We start from the raw sequence: 12927 nt of genomic DNA, 5'->3' as shown, positions 1-12927 counted from the left end.
AACCCTGAACCTAAAAGAGTTATTTAAGAAAACTTATTGTGACCTTAAAAGGTTTATAAGGCTAAAAATGCGTTAATGGACACCACCTACCTGGCTAGGGTTTATAAATGAACCAGGTTAACAAACCTAAAACCTAATTATTAATTTTTAATTAATTAAGTATATACAAAAAGGATAATTTTTATTGTTTAAAAACAATTTATTGATAAATTTTTGGAAGAATCGAGTTTCGATTAAAAATAAATAATCATAAAAATATTATATAAAACATTAATTGGCTAAGTCTTTAAAAAATAAATAAAAAGGATTTAAAGAAGAAAAAAAAGATAAGAATATAAATAAATAAAAAGATTTATGTAATAAGAAAAATTAATAAAAAAAATTAATAGAAACTCAGCTCAGAATCAAGTGTGGCATGCTGGTGGATGTCCATGGTAGTCCTTCGTCTTTATGAGCATTGGATCTGGTGGCTTAGTGATCCAGTGGACGAGATGTGGGAACGCATTGTAAGCGTGAGAAGCCAAGATGCGCTGGATCATGTAGAAACTAATATGTTAAAAATAAAGGATCCCACCAGGGATCGAACCCTGGTTAACAGAGTGACAAGCGCATGATGTGGCCAAGTGAGCTGCAATTGTTATTTGTTAAATATATACTTGAGAAAAATATATACAAAAACAACATATAAATGTAAAGGTCAAACATGAATGGCGCGTGGGGCCCATGTACGCTGTGCTCTGCCAATCAAAGAGGAGAGAGGAACTGGAAAATTGACCGGCCAATAGAACGTCACAAGAGGGCCACGCGTGCGTTGAATGTTCAACGCTACTGTTCATCATCTTCTATACGGTTTCCTGCGGATTTTATTGTGGATTTTGCTGCGATTTTTCTTGCGAAAAATCCTTTGAATTCTGCAAACGATTAAAACTCAGAAAACACGCGTTAAACAATCACAGATCATACCCAGATCCACTAATTTGGATACCACAAATTCATTAGTGGTGGCCATTTGGCCTAAAAGTTCCTGTATGTGTGGATACAAAGAGCACCAGCTCTATGCCCTAACCATGGCATATCCTTGCATCTGCGTGAAAGTTTTGTTCTGAAGGTTCCAATCCTCTCTAAATCGTTCCATGAACTCATAACAATCATCAAGTCACGTTAAAACAACCATTATATGGTAAACGAAAAAACGAAAAAAAAACATGGAAATATGATATATGAGACACGAGTATATACATGTCATAGAGCCATGATTTAATCCCTACTTATTCTAAATTACCTCAGGAGTGGAAATATGAAGTTCTTCTCGATTGGAAGTGGCTGCAACTCAAGAACTTGTACGCCCTAGTTTTTTTGCTCTTTTTGAAACTTGGAGAGTGTTTTTTCTTGGCCAGGCTGCGTGAGTCCTTATGCATAAGAATGTTCTGAATATATAGTGAATGTAATTAGGGTTTTAAATCAAATCAAATCTTGCTCTTTGATGATGAAAAATTGGATTGAAATTTTCACACATAATCCTTCTATTTTGGTCACATCATATCTCCAAGTATTTTCCACGTTTTCCCTTGATTTTAATCTCCATATATTTCTCAATTTTGGATAGAAAATTAATCTCGATCAAATCCTTGATTATTTTCATTATTTCATTCCATTTAATTTGAATTTAAGTGATTAAATTCAAAATAAAAATAAATAAAAAATAATAAAAATGTATATAAGGGCCTATGGATCGTGGATGGTCTACTGATCATGTTTGGATCAAAATAAATTGGGCCTATTTGGAACAAAATTGATTTTGGCAAATATTTTCCTTCATGCACTTCTTCAAAAATGTCCAGCTTGTGCAACTTGTATCTTGCTCAAATTTTAACCTTTTTGAATGTTCTTGGACTTTTAGAAATCACTAAGGGTCCTCTAAAGGCTCCTTTTGGTTTCATCTTAATTGAGTCTACCATGTCCAAGTTATGAGCTTTGAGAAAAATGACTTTTTGCGATCTTTTAGAAGGACCTGTAATGTATTGGCTCATATCTCTCAAATGGTGCATTTTTAGACTTGGCAGGTGAGAAACAAAGTTGTAGATGTTAGAACAAGATTTGTTCTTATCAATTATCTTAGTTTTGATGATAACAATAATATGAATTTTGCTTAAGATAATATGGTACTCTAATCCAATGCAATTTCCCTTTCAGGAAATATATAAAGAGTACGCATAATTCAGCGCTCAGAAGTTGTGTCTCAAATGGTTCAGCATGCAACATCAGAACATGGTCTGGCAAGACATCAGAAGATGGTCGAAGCAGAATCAGAACATGGGTCTATGGAAGCATCAGAAGAACATGAGATCAGAAGCACTGAAGATCAGAAGATGGTATCACGCTCAGAAGCACTTCAAGGTCAGAAGATCAGAAGATGCTATGCACCAAGCTGTTTGACTCTGATGATATTCAAACGTTATATTCACAAACATCAGATCAGAAGGAAGTACACGTGGCAGACTACGCTGACTGACAAAAGGAACGTTAAAGCTACTAAAGGCAACGTCAGTAGACACAGCGTGAACAAGGCTCGAGGTAGTTGACAAAAGCGTATAACATTAAATGCAATGCTGTACGGAACACGCAAAGCATTAAATGCACTCAACGGTCATCTTCTCAACGCCTATAAATATGAAGTTCTGATGAGAAGCAAGGTTACCAATTCTTAACAACTCTGAACGAAAATAAACTTGCTGAAACGCTGTTCAAATCAAAGCTCAGAATCTTCATCAACTCACTACATTGCTGTTGTAATATCTTAGTGAGATTAAGCTTAAACGATTAAGAGAAATATCACAGTTGTGATTATCGCTTTTAAGAAGCATTTGTAATACTCTTAGAATTACATTAAGTTGTAAGGAACTAGAGTGATCGTGTTGATCAGAATACTCTAGGAAAGTCTTAGGAGTGAACTAAGCCTAGAGTGATCGTGTTGATCAGTAGACTCTAGAAAAGTCTTAGAGGGTATCTAAGCAGTTGTTCCTGGAGTGATCAGTGTGTGATCAGAAGACTCTGGAAGACTTAGTTGCGGACTAAGTGGAAAACCATTGTAATCCGTGCGATTAGTGGATTAAATCCTCAGGTTGAGGTAAATCATCTCTGCGGGGGTGGACTGGAGTAGCTTCGTTAACAGCGAACCAGGATAAAAATAATTGTGCAATTTATTTTTATCGTCCAAGATTTAAAGTCACACTTATTCAATCCCCCCCTTTCTAAGTGTTTTTCTATCCTTCAATTGGCATCAGAGCGCCGGTTCTAAGGTGCAAGCACTTAACCGTGTTTAGAAAAGATTCAGGAAGAGAAAAACGCTTCAGTAAAAGATGGTTGATGAAAGTGAAAAGTCTACACCTACACCTGCATCTACATCTGGCTCTGCTGAGCAATACAACGGTAACAATGGTTATACTAGACCGCCGGTATTTGATGGTGAAAACTTTGAATACTGGAAAGATAAACTGGAAAGTTACTTTCTGGGTCTAGATGGTGATCTATGGGATCTTCTGATGGATGGTTACAAACATCCAGTAAATGCCAGTGGCGCAAAGCTGTCAAGGCAAGAAATGAATGATGATCAAAAGAAGCTTTTCAGGAATCATCATAAATGCAGAACTGTTTTGCTGAATGCTATCTCTCATGCTGAGTATGAGAAAATATCAAACAGGGAAACAGCCTATGATATATATGAGTCCTTGAAAATGACTCATGAAGGAAATGCTCAAGTCAAGGAGACAAAAGCTCTTGCCTTAATCCAGAAGTATGAAGCCTTCAAAATGGAGGATGATGAAGACATTGAAAAGATGTTTTCGAGATTTCAAACTCTGACTGCTGGATTGAGAGTTCTTGACAAAGGATACACCAAGGCTGATCATGTGAAGAAGATCATCAGAAGCTTACCCAGAAGATGGGGTCCTATGGTGACTGCATTCAAGATTGCAAAGAATCTGAATGAAGTTTCTCTGGAAGAGCTGATCAGTGCCTTGAGAAGCCATGAGATTGAGCTGGATGCAAATGAGCCTCAAAAGAAAGGTAAATCTATTGCATTAAAATCTAATATCAAGAAATGCACTAACGCTTTTCAGGCCAAAGAAGAAGATCCTGAAGAATCAGAATCTGAAGAAGAAGATGAACTGTCCATGATTTCCAGAAGGGTAAATCAACTCTGGAAGAGCAAGCAAAGGAAGTTCAGAGGCTTCAGAAGTTCAAAGAAATTTGAACGTGGAGAATCTTCTGATGATAGAAGATTTGACAAGAAGAAGGTCATGTGCTATGAATGCAATGAACCAGGACACTTCAGGAATGAATGTCCAAATCTTCAGAAGGAGAATCCCAAGAAGAAGTTTCATAAGAAGAAAGGTCTTATGGCAACCTGGGATGAGTCAGAAGATGAATCAGAAGATGAGCAGGCCAACTGTGCGCTGATGGCGACAGAAGATGACGGATCAGAATCTACATCAGAATCAGATTCTGAAGAGGTATTTTCTGAACTTACTAGAGATGAGTTAGTTTCCGGTCTAACTGAACTTCTGGAACTCAAGTCTCAGATTAGTCTCAAATACAAAAAGCTGAAAAAGCAATTTGAATTTGAAACAAAGAAGCTTGAGTTGGAGAATTCTGAATTAAAAGAAAAACTTTTAAAATTATCCAATAATGTTGGATCCCCTTCTGATTCAGAAAAATCCACTCCTAGTCTAAACCATATTCTGAAAGAATATGATTTAAGTTTCAGGAAGTTCTTATCTAGAAGTATTGGCAGAAGTCAGCTAGCTTCTATGATATATGCTGTGTCTGGAAACAAAAGAGTCGGCATTGGTTTTGAGGGTGAAACCCCATACAAACTTGAACCTGTTGATGAAATGAAAATCACATACAAGCCATTGTATGATCAGTTCAAGTATGGCCACTCTCATGATATTAGGCACACTTCACATGCACAAAGTTTTCACATAACACACACCAAGAAGCATGTGACACAACCTAGGAAATATCATGAAACTCATATTAAAAATTATCATGCTGTTCCTCCTATTGCTTATAATGTCAAACCCAAGTTCAATCAGAACTTGAGAAAATCTAACAAGAAAGGACCCAAGAAAATGTGGGTACCTAAGGATAAGATTATTCCTATTGCAGATATCCTTGGCTGCAAGAAGGACAAAGCACAACATGTCATGGTACCTGGACTCTGGATGCTCACGACACATGACAGGAAGAAGGTCTATGTTCCAAGACCTGGTGCTTAAGTCTGGAGGAGAAGTCAAGTTTGGAGGAGATCAGAAGGGCAAGATAATTGGCTCTGGAACTATAAAGTCTGGTAACTCTCCTTCCATTTCTAATGTACTTCTTGTAGAAGGATTAACTCATAACCTCTTATCTATCAGTCAATTAAGTGACAATGGTTATGATATAATCTTCAATCAAAAGTCTTGCAAGGCTGTAAATCAGAAGGATGGCTCAATCCTATTTACAGGCAAGAGGAAGAACAACATTTATAAGACAGATCTGCAAGATCTTATGAGTCAGAAGGTGACTTGTCTTATGTCTGTTTCTGAAGAGCAGTGGGTCTGGCACAGGAGATTAGGTCATGCTAGTTTGAGAAAGATCTCTCAGATTAACAAACTGAATCTTGTCAGAGGACTCCCTAATCTGAAATTCAAATCAGATGCTCTTTGTGAAGCATGTCAGAAGGGCAAGTTCTCCAAACCTGCATTCAAGTCTAAGAATGTTGTTTCTACCTCAAGGCCATTAGAACTCTTGCACATTGATCTGTTTGGCCCAGTCAAAACAGCATCTGTCAGAGGAAAGAAATATGGATTAGTCATCGTAGATGATTATAGTCGCTGGACATGGGTAAAATTCTTGAAACACAAGGATGAGACTCATTCAGTGTTCTTTGATTTCTGCATTCAGATTCAATCTGAAAAAGAGTGTAAAATCATAAAGGTCAGAAGTGATCATGGTGGTGAATTTGAGAACAGATCCTTTGAAGAATTCTTCAAAGAAAATGGTATTGCCCATGATTTCTCTTGTCCTAGAACTCCACAGCAAAATGGGGTTGTAGAACGAAAGAATAGGACTCTGCAAGAAATGGCCAGAACCATGATCAATGAAACCAATATGGCTAAGCATTTCTGGGCAGAAGCAATAAACACTGCATGCTATATTCAGAATAGAATCTCTATCAGACCTATTCTAAATAAGACTCCCTATGAATTGTGGAAGAATAGAAAGCCCAACATTTCATATTTCCATCCTTTTGGATGTGTATGCTTTATTCTGAACACTAAAGATTATCTTGGTAAGTTTGATTCCAAAGCTCAAAAATGTTTTCTTCTTGGATATTCTGAACGCTCAAAAGGCTACAGAGTATACAATACTGAAACATTGATTGTGGAAGAATCAATCAATATCAGGTTTGATGATAAGCTTGGTTCTGAAAAACCAAAGCAGTTTGATAATTTTGCAGATTGTGATATTGATATATCAGAAGTTGTTGAGCCAAGAAGCAACGCATCAGAAGCAGAGCTTCTCAGAAGCAAAGAATCTGAAGATCAAGTATCAGCTTCTCTGGAGGATCTAAGTATTTCTGAAGAACCATCTGTCAGAAGATCATCTAGACTCATCTCTGGTCATTCAGAAGATGTCATTCTTGGAAAGAAGGATGATCCAATCAGAACAAGAGCATTCCTTAAGAACAATGCAGACTGTCAATTAGGTCTTGTATCTTTGATCGAGCCAACTTCTGTTGATCATGCTCTAGAAGATCCAGACTGGATAATTGCTATGCAAGAAGAACTGAATCAGTTTACAAGGAATGATGTTTGGGATCTTGTTCCTAGACCAGATGGATTCAATATAATTGGTACAAAATGGGTCTTCAGAAACAAGCTCAGTGAGAAAGGTGAAGTGGTAAGAAACAAAGCCAGACTGGTGGCTCAGGGTTATAGTCAGCAAGAAGGGATTGACTATACAGAAACCTTTGCACCAGTGGCCAGGTTAGAATCTATTCGTCTATTAATTTCTTTTGCCACTCAACATAACATCACTCTCTATCAGATGGATGTTAAGAGTGCCTTCTTAAATGGTTATATAGATGAAGAAGTTTATGTCCATCAACCTCCTGGTTTTGAAGACTCTATGTCTCCTAATCATGTGTTTAAACTAAAGAAATCATTATATGGATTGAAGCAAGCTCCCAGAGCTTGTCCATCAACCTCCTGGTTCTTTCCTTCTAGATAATGGTTTCACTAGAGGAAAAGTGGACACTACTCTCTTTTGTAAAACCTTTAAAAGGGATATTTTAATTTGTCAAATATATGTAGATGATATTATTTTTGGAACATCTAATGCTACACTTGGAAAGGAGTTTGCTAAGTCTATGCAGGCTGAGTTTGAAATGAGCATGATGGGAGAACTCAAGTATTTCCTTGGAATACAAATAAATCAAACATCAGAAGGAACCTATGTTCACCAAACCAAGTATGTGAAGGAACTTCTGAAGAAGTTTAATCTTCTGGACTGCAAAGAAGCCAAAACTCCTATGCATCCAACATGCATCCTAGGTAAGGATGAGGTAAGTAAGAAGGTAGATCAGAAGTTATACAGAGGTATGATTGGATCTCTTCTATATTTGACTGCTTCTAGACCTGACATTCTGTTCAGTGTTTGTTTGTGTGCTAGATTCCAATCAGATCCTAGAGAATCTCATTTAACTGCTGTTAAGAGAATTCTAAGGTATCTGAAAGGTACTACTAATGTTGGTTTAGTTTACAGAAAATCTAAAGAATACAACTTAGTAGGATTCTGTGATGCTGATTATGCTGGAGACAGAATTGAAAGAAAAAGTACTTCAGGAAGTTGCCAATTTCTTGGAAGTCATTTGATCTCCTGGTACAGCAAGAAGCAAGCAACTATTGCTCTATCAACAACAGAAGCAGAATATGTCGCTGCTGCTGGCTGTAGTACACAGATGCTCTGGATGAAGAGTCAGTTAGAAGATTATCAGATATTTGAGAGTAACATTCCTATATTCTGTGATAATACTTCTGCTATATGTTTATCTAAGAATCCTATTCTTCATTCAAAAGCTAAACATATTGAGATTAAACATCATTTCATAAGGGACTATGTTCAGAAGGGTGTTATATCTTTAAACTTTGTTGATACAGATCATCAATGGGCTGATATCTTTACAAAACCCCTGGCTGAAGATAGGTTTAAGTTCATTCTGAAGAACATCAGTATGGATTTATGCCCAGAATGAGAAGATGAGAAGTTCTCATGTATGAGTATCTTCTGAAATGAATGAGGAACATTTTTTTGTCAGAAGTTCTGATTGAATTCTTTTAGAAATTATGATTCGGTTATTACTAACGTTTCATTGTCTAAGTTGATTCAGAACCTCTTTTAAAGCAAAACAGCTGTAACGTTTTATCTCGGGATGGTAAACCTGTCGTTACTATTCATGGATAAACGCGCGTGCAGTTGAAGGGACGCCGACCATAGGTAACTGTGCTAGTCACCTCATTTGTCTTTATTATCTCTCCTCACGTCACGTAACATTAAATGCTAGTCATCATTCGTTTCATTTTATTTCTTTTTAAATACTCTTCAAACTCTTCTCTTTCCCTCTCATCCTTCTCTATCTCCTTTTTCTCTCTCTCTCTTCCATATCAAACCCTACTTGTTCATTTTTCTGCAAACCCATCATGAACTCTTCATCAAACCCAGGAAATAATGAAAATGATCAAAACAACAAAAGAAAAGCTGTTGAAACATCAACTTCCAAACCCAAAAAGATCAAAATCACCTATGATCCTCTCAAGGTGAATCCTTTCGAAGCAATGTTGTCTGGAAATTATTCTAGACGAGTGTTTCATCCTCCTGGTGAAAGCCCTCCATCATCTCCATCTTCTTCCTCATCTTTCGACCTTCAAGACTCAGCTTCCTCTTCATCTAACCTTTCCTCTCCCTTAGTCTCTTCTGAAGAAATCTCTTCATCTTCACCTGCTGGGAATGCTGTCTCTGGTAAAGATGGTGGAAGATCTGCTTCAGAACCAAGTCTCCCTGACTCCTCGCCTGAAAGCCCGAGAAGCAGTCAATGAAGCGTTTCACTCCTTCATGGCATGCTGGCACAGACGTTGTCTTAGCTAGGGTCCTAGGATTTGGTCTTTGTAGTTTTCTTTTCCTTGTTGCTTCTGCTTGTTAAACATAGGAATTTCTTGTAAACCTTTTTGATTATCAATGAAAAGTTTCTTTGGTTTACATTCCAGTGATTCTATTTGTAGTTTTATGCATCTGAATTTTTTTTTTAAAATATTCTTTTTGATGTTATGACAAAAAGGGGGAGAAGATAAATGATAAATGATTTGATTAAATCTATCAGTTGCTGGGTAAAGAGGCTCCCACACATTCACTAACAAGAACTGCAAGTTCTATATGGTTTAAGTGTTTTGCAGGTACAGGTATACTGAAGAGAATCTTCAAAGCAAACACAAGAAGCAAAACCATAAGAAGCGTTATTCTGTAAAAGGAATAAGCTCTTGGAAACTGAAGCAAGCTGAGTGCTGTCAAGCTTCAGAAATCAGAAGCAAGAAAGAAGAATGAATCAGAAGCACTGATAATAGAATTTGAATATCATTGTCTATCCTGTTCTGACAAAATTCTATTTGCTCTGATACATATAATGTTATGGCTCTGATACATTATTTGCTCTGATACATTATTTCAGCCTATATGGCACTGATACATATAATGTGTTCAAACATACATTTTATGTTCTAACTCGTTCATGCTGACTTTTGTCGTTTAGTTTTTGTTCTGTAACATTTCAGGATGTAGAGATGCTCTGATGATGCTCTGGTACATTCAACAATGTTCTGATACAAATCTAGCATGAAGTGATGATTGGTAGACATTCAAAGTTCTGAAGCTATCCGAGGGAAGCAGAAATCAGAAGATGTGAATGTTCTGAAGATCAAAGAAATTCAAGTTCTGAAGCTGTCCTGAATGGAAGCAGAAGTCAGAAGCTGTGAATGTTCTGAAGATCAAAGAAATTCAAGTTCTGAAGCTGTCCACGATGGAAGCAGGAATCAGAAGCTGTGAGTGTTCTAAGGATCTAAAGAAATTCAAGTTCTGAAGCTGTCCAATGGAAGCAGAAGTCAGAAGCTATGAATTCTCTGAAGGCAGAAGCTTATATGATCGTCTCTACCGAAATAATCAGGGAAGTCTTTTATTAAAGTTCTTCGAGTATTTATTTCAGGGGGAGATTATTTATCTCAGGGGGAGATTGTTAATCTCAGGGGGAGACATATTCATATGCTTATGCTATAGCTGTGTAATTTGTATTTTGCCGTCTACTCTTTCTGATCGCAAATTCATATCATTTATATATGTTTTTGTCATCATCAAAAAGGGGGAGATTGTTAGAACAAGATTTGTTCTTATCAATTATCTTAGTTTTGATGATAACAATAATATGAATTTTGCTTAAGATAATATGGTACTCTAATCCAATGCAATTTCCCTTTCAGGAAATATATAAAGAGTACGCATAATTCAGCGCTCAGAAGTTGTGTCTCAAATGGTTCAGCATGCAACATCAGAACATGGTCTGGCAAGACATCAGAAGATGGTCGAAGCAGAATCAGAACATGGGTCTATGGAAGCATCAGAAGAACATGAGATCAGAAGCACTGAAGATCAGAAGATGGTATCACGCTCAGAAGCACTTCAAGGTCAGAAGATCAGAAGATGCTATGCACCAAGCTGTTTGACTCTGATGATATTCAAACGTTATATTCACAAACATCAGATCAGAAGGAAGTACACGTGGCAGACTACGCTGACTGACAAAAGGAACGTTAAAGCTACTAAAGGCAACGTCAGTAGACACAGCGTGAACAAGGCTCGAGGTAGTTGACAAAAGCGTATAACATTAAATGCAATGCTGTACGGAACACGCAAAGCATTAAATGCACTCAACGGTCATCTTCTCAACGCCTATAAATATGAAGTTCTGATGAGAAGCAAGGTTACCAATTCTTAACAACTCTGAACGAAAATAAACTTGCTGAAACGCTGTTCAAATCAAAGCTCAGAATCTTCATCAACTCACTACATTGCTGTTGTAATATCTTAGTGAGATTAAGCTTAAACGATTAAGAGAAATATCACAGTTGTGATTATCGCTTTTAAGAAGCATTTGTAATACTCTTAGAATTACATTAAGTTGTAAGGAACTAGAGTGATCGTGTTGATCAGAATACTCTAGGAAAGTCTTAGGAGTGAACTAAGCCTAGAGTGATCGTGTTGATCAGTAGACTCTAGAAAAGTCTTAGAGGGTATCTAAGCAGTTGTTCCTGGAGTGATCAGTGTGTGATCAGAAGACTCTGGAAGACTTAGTTGCGGACTAAGTGGAAAACCATTGTAATCCGTGCGATTAGTGGATTAAATCCTCAGGTTGAGGTAAATCATCTCTGCGGGGGTGGACTGGAGTAGCTTCGTTAACAGCGAACCAGGATAAAAATAATTGTGCAATTTATTTTTATCGTCCAAGATTTAAAGTCACACTTATTCAATCCCCCCCTTTCTAAGTGTTTTTCTATCCTTCAGTAGAGAATTCAATTTCCTTCAAAATGAGATTTGGATGGAAAATTTCTTAGAAAGAATGAGAAAGATATGGCTGGTCAAAGTTCCGTTGACTTTCACCTAAAAACCCTAATTTAGCAACTTAGTTTTTTGATGATTTTGGAGCTTTTCTTAATGAATCTTGATCAAATGATGAATGATACTTAAAAGTTAGGATGTTGACCAAAAATCAGGAACTTTGACTGTGATTTGACCATAGTTTGATTTTTAGGTCAACCAGTCGATTATTGATCGTTTGGGCCATTGAGTGAGCAATCTTTTGAATCGAGGCTTGAAACTTGGCATGAGGGTACTTTGAATCATATGAGAGACCATGGAATCCACTTGGGGTATCAGAACCTGACTTTTCTTTGAGAAAAGCAAAACCCTAGTTCAGAGGCACTTGTTTAGGAGATAGGTAGCTTTGAGCAATTGGAGATCTTTGAGCATTTGATAGGTGAAATGAGATGGGCAAATTTTGGGGTATGACAGTGAGTATCTGGCTCACATGTGATCAATGAGGATCGTATTGTGTACAATGTTGAGATGAATTGTGCATATGTGGTATGTCATGCATCATTGTGTCATGTCATGTGGAGATGAGCCTATATGGGAATCCATGATGGTGCCTAGTCTCGTCCAGACTCTTAAGGTAGAGTCGAGTGGAGATAAGTCGTAGTTCAATAGAACGGGAATGGATTATCCGGATTCCGACGGGAATCAGGTTCATAATAAATGAACCGTATTGGTTGTGTTAGTACCGCATGCATCGAGTTGTGATGTTGTGATCACTTTGCATACATAATTGAAAATGTGATTAGTGCACCGTGGGAGTGCTTGATGATGATTATATGAAATGTGTTATGTGTGTGCATATGATTATGTATGTGATGGTTGGTGTGTGAATTACTACTCCTTAACATGTGATATTCACCGTTATTTACTTGAATGTAATTCTCAACCCTTTTTTGTTGTTGTGTCTGTACTTCTTGGGGGAGTACAGATGACCAGGTACTTGAGTAGTTCCTAGAGCTTCGTGTTGCTTTTGGATCGAGTCGTAGGAGTCGCTCTGATACGTAACACTGGGATGATGGGGATTTTATTTCATTTTTTAATTAATAAACCAAATTGTTATGTATCATGTTTTGAATAAGATGTTGGACCATTTAGAGTGGATTTTTATTTGTGATTCCAGGCCTTAGTGCCATGATCCAGTTTTGTTTCGTGTTCTGCTGCTTAATTTCAAAGAGATATTTTATGAGA

The sequence above is a fragment of the Vicia villosa genome, linkage group LG1 (genome assembly GCF_029867415.1).
Source record: "Vicia villosa cultivar HV-30 ecotype Madison, WI linkage group LG1, Vvil1.0, whole genome shotgun sequence".
Classification (NCBI taxonomy): domain Eukaryota; kingdom Viridiplantae; phylum Streptophyta; class Magnoliopsida; order Fabales; family Fabaceae; genus Vicia; species Vicia villosa.
Note: the sequence above shows the minus strand (reverse complement) of the source record.